The sequence below is a fragment of the Protopterus annectens genome, chromosome 14.part0 (genome assembly GCF_019279795.1).
Source record: "Protopterus annectens isolate FY-2018-M chromosome 14.part0, PAN1.0, whole genome shotgun sequence".
NCBI lineage: Eukaryota > Metazoa > Chordata > Ceratodontiformes > Protopteridae > Protopterus > Protopterus annectens.
In genome coordinates this window covers 335,020,714-335,038,882 of record NC_056748.1, presented here as the reverse complement: position 1 = coordinate 335,038,882, position 18,169 = coordinate 335,020,714, and positions in this window count along the sequence as shown.

The window sequence follows — 18,169 nt, the reverse complement described above, 5'->3', positions numbered from 1 at the left end:
TGGGCAAAACTGCAATTCAAATTGTAGCTTGCTAGAGATCACCCACTATGCCCCAGGATTCCCACTCCTCTTTTCTTGATATACTGGAAAATATTAGGGTTCAACCAAACACCCTAATGATGGGCGATTTCAACTACCTCACCATTAACTGGGAAAACTACTCATGTACCAACTCCTTCGCTCAACGCTTTCTGGAATTCATAAATTCCAATGCCCTGGATCAACTTATCCACACCCCCACCAGGGGAAACAATATCCTAGATCTAGTCATTACCAACATGAGTGACTGGTGTTCCACACCTGAAGTCAACGCCTCATTGGTCCGATCCGACCATAAGCTAAATACCCTAGATATCCACATCCTGCCCCCACCCCCCATTAAGGAAACCATGGTAAAAAATGTCTCCAAAGCCAAATTCTTGCTTCTTAAGAAAGAAGTGGTGAACTTCATGACACCCATGCAGATGGACAATACAGTTACGACTACTGAAACCTACACAATTGCACTTTATAAGCACTTACATAAGTGCATGGCGCGTGCTATCCCAAACATAACCAACATGCTATCCTCCAAAAAAAGGAAGCCAATCTGGTGGTCCCCTGCCATAAACAAACTGTACAACAGAGGGAAAAAACTGTTGCAAAAGAGAGTAAAACCCCATGAGTAGAGGAGCTCCCTGGTCAGCCTCAGTAAGAAGCTGCAATCCCTGATAAAATCCTCCAAAGCTAGTTACGAAAACAAATTGCCACTAATTCTAAAGACAACCACAAAGCATTCTATAGCTATGTCAAGAGTCTCAATGGCAACACTCAGATATGCTATGAGTTACAGCACAATGGCACTAAATATACAGACCCAGCTGATATTGCCAACATACTGGCAGATAGGTTCAGTGCTAACTTTACCCCCCCTCTCATCCCCCTAAAGAGCCCATCTCTATACCGGAAGAATGCAAAGTTCCTGTAATCACGGCTACACAGGTAAAAACCACACTCTTCAAAGCCAAGAACACAGCATCCATGGGACCAGACAACATCCCAGGCTGCATTCTACATGAACTACAGAACAAACTGGCACCCCACCTAAGTACCATGTTCAATCATAGCCTCACCTCAGGCTTTGTGCCTGCTGAATGGCGCATCGTGATGGTTATCCTACTCCACAAGGGGGGAGCCACCATGGACCCCGGGAACTACCATTCCATTAGCCTGACGAGCCTGGTCTGCAAGGCCATGGAACGTATCATCATGGAACTTATAAACAAAGACATTGGTAATCTCCAAACTCTGGACCCCACCCAGTTCGGGTTTGTAAAAGGCAGATCATGTCTCCTAAACCTGACAGACTTCTTTGAAGCAGTCACCAAAGCCGTAGACATGGGTAAGGTGGTTCACACTGCCTATCTAGATCTTGCCAAGGCTTTTGACACCATCCACCACTCTGGAATTATAGATAAACTCACTAAACTAGGTATAAATCCCTATGTCATAAGATGGGTTGCCAACTGGATCATTGACAGAACTCACACTGTGAAAGTAGCAGACTCCAAATCCGACTTGAGACCAGTGACAAGTGGAGTACCACAGGGCTCAGTCCTGGGTCCTGTCCTGTTTGGTATCTACTTCTCTGAAGTACAGGCTAACACAGAAGGTCTTTGGCTAACAAAGTTCACAGATGACTGCAAACTAGGAGCAATAATTGAAACTTCTAATGATGTGGACATCCTACAAAAGGGCCTCACTGAGCCAGATGCCTAGTGTCAAAGCCATGGCCTCAAGCTCAATGCCAAAAAGTGCATTGTCATCCCCTTTGGTAAAAACTCTGTACCCATGAACTACAACATAGGCGGTAGTATACTTAACACCAAAAGTGTGATAAAAGACCTTGGGACACAGGTGGACAGTAGTCTCTCCTTTGATAATCACATCACCACAGTAGTCAGGAAATCCTTCTATGTGGCACACCTCATCACAAAAGGTTTCCTCATCCAGAAAAAAAGAGGTCATTGTTCCCCTCTACTCATCACTCATTAGACCCATTATAGAGTACAATGCCCCTTTTGGTATGTACCTCACAAGACATCTACAACAACTGGAAAGGCCACTGAAATACCTCACAAAGAGGATTTCCAGCCTCAAACAGATGCCCTACGCAGACCATCTAAAAAAACTCCAGCTTTACTCCGTCACATATCGCCTACTCAGAGGTGATCTTTGCCTAACTTACAAAGCTATGTCAAACCTAGAGCTGTTGGACATGCTCCACTTAAAGAAATCCCAAGCCCTCTGAGCTACATGCTCTAGGGACCTAAACCTTGTCACCACAATAAACAGAACATGCCGGAGGGATATATTCCTGTCCCAGAGACTTCCCATCCTCTGGAATAAACTACCTATCTATATCAAACAAAGCTCCTCATTAGCACTCTTCAAGAAAAATCTTGATTATTGGATGGGAAATAGGAAATTCACCCTGGGGATCACCTCTGTGGCTCTGCTTGACTGTGGCACAGGAAAATAATTTTCTTGGGTGGCAAAAGCCAGGGTACCTTTTTGGTTGGGCTTGTATAGGCCACAGGGCCGATAGCCTAGTACATACCTATGAACCTATAAACTTATGAATGAATGTGAAGTTCAGAACAGGAGTGGTATTCATAGCCTATATTTTGGGTTGGAAATAAGTCAGGGAGTATAGATAAAAGGATCAGGAAGAAGGGCTTAAGAAGTGCTATCAGGAGTTCCACCTCACACAGCATCAATCATTTTCACTGCCAGATGGTGGTGAACTGGAGCACCCTGATGTTGAGAGGTAGGGGCCTGTAGTGAAAAAGTGGTTGACCCCAGCTGAGACAATGTGTAGTGAACATGCTGAAGAAAGGTTTCAATGAGCTGAATCAATCTGTCAGCTATCTCCTCTAGCATGTCCTCAACCAAGTCCAGGGGTGCCTGCAGGACTGGTGACACCTTCCTCACTCCATGACAACATCCACAGATTGGCAGAGAGTGAGTGTTCCATAATCTGAGAGGTACGTACCTGGGTCACTCCAAGGGATTTTTGAATCTGTAAATAAATTAACATAAATGGGAGAGAAAGAAAATAATAAAGGACAAAGTTGTGCATAACAAAAAATGGAGAAATAAATCAAGAGAGACAAAAGAGAAAACACACAATAAATTCACACATCATTTTATACATCATTCACTTTCTTAATTTAAAGCATTTTTATTTTGTAAATCTTTATTGAAGTAAAACAGAATGTGTGGGAAGTACTTACGCAGACTTTTGTTTGAAACTATATTGTAAGTACTTATGAGGACCTTGGGAAAAAATGTATGGAAAACACTTATGCTTACTTGGCAGGCAGCACAGTGTTTCTTGTCAAGTAAAGGTATGGTTAAAATGTTGCAGTCTACTGCACAAATATAATCATTATATCTGTGCCTGATATGCATTTGCTTGCAATATTTTCCTTATAAATACAGCTTATCAAATCAAAGACATAATGTTGCAGTTTTGTACTAGCATATCTCTCAGTGTTGTCTGCAGTAATGTACTGAATGCAGTCTATTACTTCACTTACTATTTTATATTAATTATTTCTTAAAATAAGTTAAAGACAGAACAAATGTACTTTTTTAGTCACATATCTCATGCTTGCAGTAATGAACTGAATGCTCTCTAGTGCTTCAGTTACTATTCTATATTAATTATTTTTATTTAAAGTAATAAAATGAGTTGAAGACAGAAGTATTGTTTACTACTTTATTAGGCTTACAAGCATTTTCAACCAGTCTCACTATATGCCTTTCCTGCTGTCTCCTCTTGTAGGAGACTTGTTCTTCAGCTACAAAGAGAAGACATAAGAAAATTCTTGTTTACCTGTATTTCACTTTTCCCCTTAACATTAAATATATAGTAAGCTTAGCAATTGTTTTGAGTGCATTTGTCATATATTTTGGAGAGACTGGACAAGATTGCTTTAGGTCTAAAGTTAGTAGTATTTGCTGAATTCCCTCCTTTGTGTAGAGGTATAATGTGTGATTTTTACAAAGAGAGAGAATGTGGAATTCCTTGACTGACCTATTTATAAGGATTGAAACAGGACAGGCAATGTTATTAGCTGCTATTTTAAGATACTCACTTGGAAGGTTGTCAGCTGAAGGACAGTATGGTTTGATTTTGTTTAAGACTAGGCTAATTAGAATGTGGCCACAGGTTTGCAACTGAAAGTGGATATGGTGATATGTGGCTGTTGGGCAGGGCTGGGATTAAATGCTAGGGAATGCTATACTATCTATAAAATAAGAGTTGAATTATATTGGATTATCAGGTAGTGGATTACTGGGAGATGGTTTAAGACTGAATTTTTGGCTGGGATGCAGCATTTCTTTAATGGCTGACCAAAATTTTTTAAGGTTGTGTTTACTATTGTTCTGAACATTGTTATAGTATAGTTTTTTTTCTGCCTTCATTTATTTGCTCTTTAGTATGGTTGTGGAACATTTTGAAGATTTTGACGTATTTCTTTTCTTGCTTTTTCTATCCTGTATTCACACTTTACTCTTTCTGCATAAGCAAATTACATGATTTGTTTTTAATCTCTTCATTCTAGGAGGTGCAAGGTTGTTTAGAATGTTTAAGAAAGTTGTATTGAATTCATTATCAGCATCATCTTAGGGAAGGATATTTAGGATGTTCCAGTTAACAGATGATAGGGTAGCAATGAATATTTCTGAGTTAAACTTGGATAGGTTGAGTGTTGTTTTATAAACATCCTGTTTAAATGAATGTGTGAACTGTCTAGTTGTATAGATTGAGAGATGATCACTGAGGCAGTCAGACATTGTACCTGTAGTGATGTATTTGCTAGGTTCTGATACTAGGATCTAGTCAACTATGGAATTTGATGTAATGCTATAATGTGTGGGGCTATTAATTAGGTTTCTGAAACTGTATAAGCTCAAGCTAGATGTAGACGAGTTAGAAATTATGTCCAACTATTTGATATCGAGGTCACCTAACAGTATTTTTTTTTTTGTGGAATTGTTATGAATATCCAATGTAAGATATCCAGTGTAGCTGTATTGTGGCCAGTAGGGATGTAAAGGACAGTATTTCATATTTGTTTGTACTTGTTTATTTTCAGGAAAGTAATTGGAAGATCTGATGAATTCATCTTTGGTATTGATTTGCTGTAGGGGAAATGTAGTTCTTGGGAAATATTAAAGCAATGCCACCAGCGTTCCTCTTCATATGGTCATTTCAGATAATATTATAGTAGAGGGGTATAATTTCAGAGTAGTTTATGCTGGGTTTAAACCAAGTTTCAGTTATAGTGAGAACATCAGAATATAAAATAATTCAATGATATGTTAGGAAAAAAGATAAATATGAACTTTTTTTGGAAGTAAATAACATACACACACATATATATATATATATATATATATATAGAGAGAGAGAGAGAGAGAGAGAATTAGAGATGGTTCTTGGACAGATTTTTTTTCAGTGAAAGGAAAAAGAAGAGGCTACACCTTGAAGAAAAAATTTAAGATACAAGGTGGGGAAAAGTGTAGGTGAGGCAGGCACTAATAAGGGTAGATGAAGAGTTAGAGACAGCTAGGTTAAGGCTGAATAAAGAAAATAGTAAAGAATTTGGTGCTACAGTGAAAATAGGAGGGGAGCATTATTTAACGGGGAAGATAACTTATGTGTTAAATTCAGAAAAAAATATATTTACAGCATTGTTATGTTTTAGGTAAACTAGGTTATCTGTGTAGGGTGGTATTCATTTTCCAATGAAGAAAGAAAAAGAGTTTTAGCTCTATTTGGAGCTCAGTGTCAGTACTCATTAAAAGGGGAGTTTTGTACTATGAAAAAAATTATGGGGGTTAGGATTAATTAACCCACTGTTGTGGCTAGTATTTCTGCCATTTTTGGGGGGGTTATTAGATAAGATACATCAGGAAGAAAAAAGACAATATGAACAATGAGCTTTGGAAAAAATATCAAAATATTAGAACAGACTGTAAAAATGTGAAAGCAACCACCACGAATCTGTCAGCAAGGCACAAATTACGGCAACTCCCAAGTAAAGACCATTGGCAATCGTTTAAAAACAGCAAGAACTTTTATTCAAGGACATGAAATGAGCGCTTTCGCATAGCCAAGCTATGCTTCTTCAGATATTAAAATATTAGAACAGAAGGGAAAACAGTAAAGGAAAATATAAATGAGATGGGAAGATATATGAGTAAAATCAGATTGTGGAAAATAGAAGTAGAAGCAGGGAGCAGTAAAATGAATAAACACTGCAAAAAAAAGATAATACAGAGAAACCATTATGTTACACCTTAGAAAGTGCTAAGAAAAAGGAAGAGAAAAATGATAAAAGAAAAACAAGATTAAAACACAATTGAGAAAAAGCAGATTTTATGTGAAGACTGATATTAAACAAGATACCTGTTAAAGGCAGAAGTACAAACTGCAGAATGAAAGACTCTGTAATATGTGTAAAGCATCAGAGACAGTTGAACATGTATGAATAAAGAATGGGAAGGTTTAACTGTTTTAGAATAGCAAAATAACAATATGCCTATTCTAAAAAATATAGATTTGAGAATGATATTATATGGGGCACATGAAAATGTGATTAATATCATGATATAAAAAGCAGGTAGAATTTTGGCTAGAGTCATGTGGATTTTACAGAAATGTAAAAGAGGAGTTACTGTACAATAATGGATAAAAGACTATATATACATGAAATAAAAATGCTGAAAGAAGGAAATGCATGTATATAGTGTATAAATGAACAGTATATGTAAAGAATGAGAAAAACTGAAAAAACATGTAATAAACCCCCCTACTCTTTTTGGTAAGCACCTTGGGATCCTTTGTATTCACCCGAGCTACCACAGACTCAAGAAGACTTGACTTTGTTTTAAAATCTCATCTGAAGAATGGTATACTCAAGATGACAGCACCCCTTTGTGCTGCAATGTGATATTAGCACTGGTAAATTAGTACAACTACCTGGTATGGCACTAGAACCCACAACTTTCTGATGTTCAAACAGAAAAGGACAATATTTGTCCTTCCATGGCATTTATACACTATTATATTTGTTTTCTTCCTGAAAGTACAATAGAAATTGTTTTGTACTGTGCAGAAAAAAAGATAATTCATAAATTCACTTGAAGTAAGAAATAAATTTATATTTTCTGAAGTCCGTGTATACCTTCATAAAATATAAATGTATTTCTTACTTCAAGTGAATTTTAACGTTTAAAAGTTTCCATTATATAAAATTTGAGTTGTAGTTAATTAAAAGAGTATTATTTTAGAAATATTATACTATGAAACCTGCATTCATATATGATTTAAATGATTTCTAGCTTGTACACTGATTTCACTCTATAGGTTCAGGCCAGACCATATATAAAAAGTGACACCATCCTGTGGTTGATAGAACTTTATACTGAAGATGACTAGAAATACAGATTAATATTTATAAATATAATGTGGTGTAATATAGCAGTGGTATGTATCAGAGTATACATACTAGAGCCCTGTGCGATTCACCCCCTTCCCAAATTTTGATTATTTACATGCACATATATAATTATTCCTATTTTTTACTATTTATCATTTTTCTTATAAAACTCTCATTATTATTCTTCCATAACTGACCCATCCTCCTTTTTCCTCAACTATAATCTAATTTTTTGCAATATATCTGCCCAAATCAATTTCCCATTAAAAAATATATATTTATTCCTTCATTCCAAATAACCCATATCATAAAATAAATTCTTATCTACCCTTCTCACATATTCTTTCTTCTTGTTCTTATATTCCTACATAATTATATTCATATCTGCACTTTTAATGTCATTAATGTTCTCATAATTTTAAAAAAACATACTCTGTTTTTTCTTCCTCCCCACATTTTTTCAAGAGTTTCATCACTCTTTCAAATTAAAAAAAAACATACTCTGTTTTTTCTTCCTCCCCACATTTTTTCAAGAGTTTCATCACTCTTTCAAATTAAAAAAAAACATGCTCTGTTTTCTGTTCCTCCTCACAAAATAAATACACTTTTTCAACATTCTTTTTCTTTTTTTTTTTCTTTTTATATTTCAACTTTCCTTTTAAATTTATTTTTATATACCATTTACTGGTAACTTATTTCTTACCAGTCTCCGTAGGAATTCCTGACACTGTACTTTCTTTGACACCACTTTTTCCTTATGTTAATGGCTTTATTCAGTTCTTCTGTTAAATTTTCTTATGCATGTACAGAATAATATTGCTTTATTACATTAGTGTAACACATCCTTCTATCTTTCTCTATATCATCAGATTTTTTTCATGTTAGTATTGTTTCATAATTTGTAATTTCTTCATAAACATACACACACACACACACATATATATATATATGTGTGTGTGGTGTGTGTGTGTATATATATATATATATATATATATATATATATATATATATATATATATATATATATATTCTCTTTTTCTGATTTTCTTATACTCATCATCTCTCAGAACTTCTTATACTTTTTAAATATTTATATTTAAACATTTTCACTGTTAAGTTCTCATTTTCTTCCTTTACCCACTTAATACTCTATGCAGGTTTAAAGAAGTAGAACAAACAAGTGGATTTAGAAATGCCAATCTCATTCATCTTCACATATTTTTACTTGGTTTAATCATGAACCCCATGTGAAAGAAAACATCAATTGCACAATCTCTTTTTCATATTTTTCTGGGATCATAAAACATTTGACATATATTCCATCTTGCCCATTAATTCAGAATTCACCAGATAAACCTTTTCTGAATGCTAATCTATATTTCCTTCACAGAAGACATATTTCTTTCTTTTAACAAACCCTCCTATTGCATCATAACTACATTATTTTTCCCAAATTTTATCCGTAGCAAAGACACTTCTTTCATTGAAAAATACACCACCACCCCCAATTTTCACCAAATCACCTAAACTATTACTTTTATCTTTATTTAAGATCATTCCCATTTTCTCTAAACATCTATTTGGATAAGCCAACACTTTCCTCCTTCCTATGTTGCTCTTATCAACCACAACTATATCATCTGCATATAACAAAACTACTAGAATCACTACATCTTTTTGCATCACATATTAAGCATCTTTCATTTTATAAACTATTTCCCTCACTATTTCATTCATTAACAGTGCAAGAAACATTCCACTTATGGGACATCCTTGTCTTATACCACAATCTAGGCATAGTTTTTTTTACTCAGCCACCCATTCATTAACATCTTCAGTCTATTATTGTGATTTGCTGACATACATACTATCCTAATTCTATTGACTATTCCATACTTCCCCATTAATTAGTTTGTTTGTGTATAGTTTCATAGGGTATGTGTGCAATAGTTACGGACCTTAGGGTTAGGGTGCAGGTTAAGGTAAGTGGATAGATAGGAATGTATGTACGGTTTAGTGTAGGGTTAGAAGTAGGGTTTTGTTAAGTGTATGTGTGTGGTTTATTTATTTTGGTGTGCTTGTGTTGTGTGTATGTTTCTCGGAACAGCAAATTTTTTCCCTGGGGAAAAAAATTCACTATTCTGAGTTTTCGATGTTATCATATTTCGAAATTACAAGTTCGAGCTTATGGTGTTCGATATTTTGGTATTTTCATAGGTTCATAGGTTCATAGGTTTATACTAGGCTATCTGCCCGAGGGCATTTACAAGCCTAGCCCATAGTTTTGTGGCTTACGCCACCCCTTTAGTATGGGGAACTATACCCATTATTTTGCTGTGCCTCTGTTGAGCAGTGACACTGAGGTAATCCCTGGGGTATATCTGCGATCTCCCATCCATTGGTCAAGATTTCTCTTGAACAAGGCCAGCGAGGTGCTCTGCCTCACATATACCGGGATTTTATTCCACAGCATAGGGAGTCTTTGGGTGATGAATCTATCCCTCCAGCACGTCCTATTAATAGCCGTGTCGAGGTTTAAGTCTCCCGCCCTTGTGGCTCTGACGGATCTAGATTTTTGAGGTGAAGCATATTCATCAAATCTGGGTTTGACATGGCCTTGTATGTTAGGCAAAGGTCACCTCTGAGCAAGCGGTGCGACTGAATAGAGCTGGAGTTCTTTCAGTCGGGCAGCATAGGACAGATGTTTGAGACCCTTTATCCTTTTGGTGAGGAACTTTTGTGGCCTCTCCAGCTGCTGCAAGTGTCGGGTCAGATACATTCGAATGGGGCATTGTACTCAATCATTGGTCTGATGAGTGATGAGTATAGGGAGACTATGACCTCCCTTGATCTAGATGAGAATCCCTTCATGATAAGGTGGGCAATGTAGAAGGTCTTCCTAACTACTTTAGCTACATGGGTGTCGAATGACAGACTACTATCAACCTGGGTCCCCAGGTCCCTGATAACTTCTTCTGTACTCAGTGGATTGCCACCTATTTGGTAGCTAGGGGTAACCTTGTTTTTCCCGAAGGGTATGACTATGCATTTTTGGCATTTAACTTTAGGCCATGGCTCTGGCACCAGTTATCCATTTCTGTGAGACCCTTCTGAAGGATATCTGTGTCAGATGTGTTTTCTACTATGGCCCAGTTTGCAGTCATCTGCAAACTTTGTCAGCCATAACCCTCCTGTGTTTGCTTGTACTTGAAAAGTAGATGCCAAACAAGAGTGGGCCCAGGACTGAGCCCTGTGGTACACCACTTGTGACAGGCTTTGAGTCTGACATGGCGCTAGCAACTCTGACCCTGTGGGTTCTGTCACTCAGCCAGTTTGCAACCCATCTTGTGATGTATGGGTTAACATTTAAGCTGATGAGTTTTTCAATGATACCCGAGTGGGGTATTGTATCAAAGGCCTTCGCCAGATCGAGGTAGGCTGTATGGACTGCCTTTCCTCATCAATGGCTTTGGTGACTGTTTCAAAAAGTCAACCAAGTTTAGAAGGCATGATCTGCCTTTGACAAAGCCAAACTGGGATGGATCCAAAGTCTGCAAATTCCTATGTCTTTATTTATGAGGTCCATTATGATCCTCTCCATGGCTTTGCAGATAAGGCTTGTCAAGCTAATGGGCGGTAATTTCCAGGGTCGGTGGAGGCACCGCCTTTGTGAAGTGGGACCACAGTTGCAGTGCGCCACTCCTGGGTACGTATCCAGAGGTAAGACTATGATTAAACAGCTGTCCTAGCTGTGGGTTTAATTCCTCGTTGAGTTCGTGGAGCACACAGCCGGGGACACCATCAGGTCCCATGGATGCTGTGTTTTTGCTTTGGAGAGAGCAGTTCTCACTTGGGCGTTGGAGATGTTTGGGGGCTGCAATCGCTTGGTATAGATATCTCTCCTTTTGGGGAGGGGAGAAGTTTGCACTGAACCTGTCAGCCAGTATGTTGGCAATGTCTGTAGGATCAGTAATCTTCACATCATTTTGAACTAGTTCTGAGCATATCTGGGAGTTTCCTCCCAGGTTTCTAACATAGCTAAAGAAGGCCTTATGATTGTCTTTTGAGTCTTTAGCTATTTTTCTTTCAAAATTTGCTTTGGATGATTTTATGAGAGCTCTTAGTTTTTACTTATAGTGATCAAGGGTGTCTTACCTTTTAAGGATTTTGCTCTATCTTGTAGTAGCTTCCTCCTTTTGTTGTAGAGTTTGTTTATGGCTGGGGTCCACCAGAGTGGACGCTTGCCTTTGGTACAAAGAGTCTTTGTTTTGCTTAGGATTGCCTTATCCATGCAGTCCTGCAGGTGCTGGTAGAAGGCATTTGTAAGTGATTCAGCAGCTTGAGTACTGTTTTCCGTCGGCTCGGGGGCCTTAAAGGAGACCACACTAGTCTTTAGAAGTGTGAAGTCGGCTTTCGAGAAGTTCTTTACTGTGGTCTTTTTTATTTCAGGTGGGGGTTTTGAATATATGATATAGACCCTCATCTGGTCCTAGTACTGAATCAACAGTTACTTTTCTAAGTTGTTGTGTCTTTCAGCTTTTCCCGGTTAGGGGTCACCATAGCAGAACTCTGGGCCGCCAATGATTGGCAGTAGATTTTTACATACCGAGTTGCCAGTCCTGACGCACAACCTTCAATGAAGGTACGCCTATTCACGCATGTCTCCACACAGAAGACTTTCTAGCCGAGAAATGAACAGGACAGCGTCTGACTGTGAGGCGACAAAGCTACCACAGCACCACCACCACAGTATAAGTACTTTTTCCAAATCACTAACGATCAATTCTTCCTTAACTCTTTCTGGATTTTTTTTTTACTTTCTGTTCTGTCTTATTTTCCTACTTTTTTTGTTTTACTTTTATACACAGTTGTCACATGCTGTACTACAATACTCATAATTTCCCCTTGTGCTCTTTTAACCACTCCTTTTACATTTTCATCTCCTTCATTATACTAACATTCTACTTTAATATTTTACACAAATATGCAGATACCTCTCCTCCCTTTTCCCTTGAAAGTAATATATCTGCCTAAATACCAATGTCTTATTTTTTGTTTCATTTATTTATTTCTTTTTCCATGTCATAATACTGTCTTGTAATAATCTCTAAATTTGCTAATGCATTTCTGTACATTTCCCATACTTCACTTTTTCTTCCTTTCTTAGTCATCCTGCCATTGAAAAAAGGAAGTATAAAGAGCATTTGTTTTTAAGTTCAATCCATCATTCAAACCAGTTTTTATAGATGTCCTTCATAATCATATGATCCTTCCATACTGCAAGACTTCCCACTCTCCACTTTCACCCCATAATTTCTCATTTATTATTTTTATTTCTTTTCTTACTTTAATATACTCCATTCCTTCCATCATTTCCATCCATATTGCTAAATGTTCTAAAAAAATCACAGCTGTATCATCTGGTACCCCCAAGCCTTCTGGTAATGCAAAAAATTCAATTTCAGATCCAAGTGCCACTCTTTTATAAGTCCATTGACTTTTGTTCCACACAGTTAATTTACCACATCATATCACTTCCTATATGTATTTACATCTTTCCCTTTCTTTTTACCTTCCCTCTTAAATCACAGTTAAGGTCCCCTACAATTATAATTTTCATGCTAACCACAGACTAATATTTGATGAAACTGATTCTCTTTTTCCTGTGCTAATTATATATGCATATACTATTGTAATTCCATAAACATGTTCTTTCCACCTTACAACAGTTAACCTTCTCATCCTTAACAATGTTACATCTAGTATTTTCATTGTTTTTTTTCTTTACACAATACAACCACTCCAGAACAACATTCACTTTCTAAGTTTCATATTATATTTCCACTCCACAATTTTTCTGTTTGCAGTCATTCTTCCCTTATCAGGAATCTTAAATCCTCTAACAGAATAACATTTACATCACATTTGGCTTTTCATTCCAGTATCCCCATCCTTTACAGTCTTAATAATACTTTTCACATTTACTGAAAGTACTCTAAAATTGCTGTTTTTTTTATTATTTTTAAATTTAGGGGAAATATTTTTAAATTTTCATTTTCTTATTTTTTACTCTTTTTTTCCTGAGTTTATGTACAAATAACCCTTAATCTTCAGAATCAGATTTTTATCTGGCTACAACTTAAAAAATAATTAGTATCAGCCCCTTCTCCTAACCTTTTTTCCTGCATGCCAGCATATAATCTCTCCTCATTTTTCCTTCTTCTACAGTTTCACCCTTTCCCCAGGTTCCTGTTGTCCTTCCTCATGTATGCTTTCTTCCCACTCCCCTTCTTTTTCATTAATTACAGTTTGCTCTTGACAAACCATCCAAAAGTCTCCCTTTTTACACAACCTGTATTCAAGAACAGACGTTCATGCTGTTATGTCCTTTCTCCACAAACTAGTTACATTGTGTCTTGTCACAGTCATAGGTTCATAGGTAGGTAATAGGCTATCTGCCCAAAGGCATTTATAAGCCTAGCCGGAATGTGTTGGCTTTCGCCGCCCCCTTAGATTAGTTCCCTGTGCCTCTGTTCAGCAGAACCATTGAAGTGATTCTAGGGGTAAACTTTCTGTTTCCCATCCACTCATCAAGGTTTCTCTTGAAGAGGGTTAGCCTAATGTAGATTGGAATCTTGTTCCAGAGCATGGGAAGCCTCTGGGATAGGAATCTATCCCTCCAGCACTTCCTATTTATTGTTGTTGTGAGGTTTAGATCCGTGGAGCATGTGGCTCGAGGGGGAAATGGTTTTCTTTAGGTGGCGCATGTCCATCAATTCTGGGTTGGACATGGCCTTGTATGTCAGGCAGAGATCACCTCTGAGAAGGAGGTATGCAAGTACAGCTGGAGTTTTTTCAGTTGAGCTGCATAGGGCATCTGCTTGAGGCCAGTGATCCTCTTGGTGAGGTACTTCTGTGGTCTTTCCAGTTGTTGCAGGTGTCTTGTATGGTACATCCCAAATGGGGCATTGTACTCTATGATGGGTCTGATGAGTGATGCATAGAGGGGCCCAATGGTCTCTTTCGATCTGGATGCAAACCCTTTTGTGACTGGGTGGGCCACATAGAAGGATTTTCTAACCACTTTGGCAATGTGATTATGAAAGGAGAGGTTACTAGCTACTTGGGTCCCTAGATCCCTTTTTATGTCTTCCATATTTAGGGGGCTACCACCTATGTGGTAGCTTGTGGGTACTTTGTTTTTTCCAAAGGGGATGACTATGCACTTTTTGGCATTTAGCTCGTGGCCATGGTTTTGACACCAGATATCTGTCTCAGTGGGACCCTTTCGGAGGATGTCTGTGTCAGCTGGAGAGTTAATTATAGCCTCTAGTTTACAGTTGTCTGCAAACTTGGTCAGCAATCATCCTCTTGTGCTTGCCTGTACCTCTGAGAAGTATATGCCGAGCAGGAAGGGTCCTAGGACTGAGCCCTGGTGAGCGCCACTTGTAACCAGTTTAGAGTCAGACCTAGCTCCCACAACTCTTACCATGTGGGTTCTGTCCGTGAGCCATTTGGCAACCCATCTCTTGACGTAGGTGTTTATGTTCAGGCTGGTGAGATTGTCTATAATACCTGAGTGGAGAATGGTGTTGAACGCCTTTGCAAGATCTAGGTAGGCTGTGTGGACCACCTTTCCCTCATCTATAGCCTTCGTAACTGTCTCAAAGAAGCCCACCAGGTTTAGGAGGCATGATCTGCCCTTAACAAAGCCGAACTGGGTAGTGTTCAGTGTTAGGAGGTTTCCAATGTCTCTATTAATGAGATCCATGATGATGCGCTCCATAGCTTTGCAGACCAAGCTAGTCAGGCTTATAGGGTGATAGTTCCCAGGGTCTGTTGTGGCTCCACCTTTGTGGAGTGGAACAACCGTTGCTGTGCGCCACTCTGTGGGTATGTAGCCTGTGGAGAGGTGAGTTTAAACAGTGTGTTTAGGTGAGGGGTTAGTTCATCTTTGAGCTCGTGTAGGATGCAGCCTGGGACATAGTCCGGTCCCATTGATGCTGTGTTTTTGGCTTTGGAGAGGGCTGTTTTAACCTGAGTGTTTGTGATTTCAGGGGCACTATATTCTTCTGGTATAGTTATGGGCCCTTTTGGGGGTGAGAGGGGGGTGAAGTTTGCACTGAACCTGCCTGCCAGGATGTTGGCTATATCAGTCAGTTTAGTGTATTTTATGCCATTCTGCACTAACTCTGAGCAGATCTGAAAATTGCCATTTAGATTCTTGACATAGCTAAAGAATGCCTTGTAGTTATCTTTGGAGTCCTTGGCAATTTACTTTCGAAGCTAGCCTTGGATGATTTTATGAGGGATCATAGTTTCTTGCTGATACTGATCAGGGATGTCTTCCCTTCTTGGGATTTTACTCTTTTCTGTACTAGTTTCCTCCTTCTATTGTATAGCTTGTTTATGGCAGGGGTCCACCAGATTGGTTTCCTTTTCTTGGAGGAGTAAGTCTTGGTTTTGTTTGGGATAGCACAATCCATGCATTCTTGTAGGTGCCCATAGAGCACATTAGTATAGGATTTTGCATCTTGGACCACATTATCATTTAGCATGGGGGCTTTGAAACTTCCCACCTCAGTCTTAAGTAACGTGACATTTGCTTTTGAAAAGTTTTTCACAGTGATTTCTTTGACCGGGGGTGATGGTGGAATGTGGATATCCAGAGTGATTAGTTTATGGTCAGATCTAACCAGTGAGGGGTTGACCTCTGGTCTGGAACACCAGTCGCCCCTGATGGTGATGACCAGGTCCAATATGTTGTCACCTCTGGTGGGGGTTTTGACCAGTTGATCCAGGGCGTTTGAGTTTATAAATTCTAAGAAATGTTGGGCAAGGGAGTTTGTACTTGAGTAGTTTTCCCAGTTAATGTTTGGGTAATTGAAATCACCCAATATCAGGGTGTTTGGTAGGACCTTTATGTTTCCCAGTGTTTCCAGGAATGTGGAGTGGGGGTCATAGGACATGGTGGGTGATCTGTAGCAAGCTATAATTTGAATAGCAGTTTTGCCCATTGTTAGTTGCACGTGGATGATCTCTGAAGCATCATGCTGTGCCACTAACCTGGAGATGTGGGTATCCTTGAAGAATATGGATACGCCCCCGCTTTTTGTATTTCGGTCTGGGTTTTGTGGCCTAAATGTATGGTATGAGTTGTAGCCTGGTAGTGCTGGGGTGCTCTCTGGAGCCTTAAACTAGGTTTCTGTTACTGCACATATATCGATTTTCTCCATACTGTGGAGTGCCTCGAGTGCATGCATTCTGAGGTTTAGACTTCTGGCATTGAGTAGCATTACCCTCAGTTTTTTGTTACTTGTGCTATTTATGGTGGTGGGTTTGTCTTTTGAGCCTTGCCTAAAAAAGGCACTATGGGGGTGGCAAGAGCCTTGGCCGGTATTCAAAAGCCTAAGGGTGACAGGTGCAAGCCGTCTCTAGCAAAGCAGCGTAGCTTGTCGAGCATGTCATTCCATGCTGGCAGACACTGAATCCCCTTTGAATGACACCAGAAGCTTAGCCATTTGTTGAAATTGATAATTTGTTCTCTATACCGTGGTATCATTCTTGGTCAGGGCAGGATACTACTCAGGGTCAGGGTCATACCGGCCTGGGCTACATGATCAGAGAGCTCCTCCATGTCTCTTTTCATGTAATCCAGGGTAGTACGACTCAGGTCATTCACACCAACATGGACAATGATAGAGTCATATTTGTACTTGTTCTGGAGTGACCTGAGTGCTTGTGTTATGTGGCGGATCCTGGCACCCAACAGGCAGCTAACAGTAACCTTCTTCTTGATCAGCCTAGTGAGTAGGATGTCAGTGTGCCTGACTATAGAGTCACCTATTACTAGTGTGTTGGGTATGTTATTTTGCCTTAAGAGCTGTGATTGTGTGGCACACTGGTTTTGTAAAGTATGTGTTTCATGGTTTGTGTTGGAGGTGGAGGTTGCTTGGATGTCTGTTTTGGAGGTCTCTTGCTTCTGCAGATTTTTATTTAGAGCCTCCGGGTATGTTTTTGTGTGTTTTTTGCCAGTGCTGATTTCATAGGTCTATGTGAGACTGGTGTTGTGATGCAAGTAATTTCCTTCTCCTCTTGACTGCCTGGTCCAGTCTTGGGTTGAGAGAGCTTAGCCTCCAGTTTGGCTGTATTGCATCTCTTGCATGTATTAGTGTTTGGTGGAAGGAGGAGAGGGTTGTCTGTGTACATGAGGCAATTGTAACATTGCCTCAAAATACCCAGATTCACCAGTTGGTCCAGAGAGTACACCTGAAACTGCCTTTTGGACACGCCTGGATAGGTACAGTGAACTGTTTTACTGACTGGCTGGTAAGGTTGAATAGAGAGCCTTGTCCTTCTCTACAGTATAGAGAGGGTCTAGTGTTAAGGTTTATTAGTGCTTGCTATGCGTTTTGAGCAAGTGCCGGTATGAAAAGTGAATGGTTTAAGTGCTTAAGTTGAAAGTTTGTCTAGTTCCAAGAGAAAAATTGAAGAGTAGACTTTGTGGAGCCAGGAATAGTTATACCCTAGCTAACCGGCACTGCCCGGTGCGCAAAACCTTGCAAATGCGGGTTTTATAGCAGGGAAATGAAAGAGATAGAAATTAGCCAAAAATGGCCAATAAACTATTCATTTTTCAGCTGAAACCACTCCTCCAGGGACAGATAGGCTGC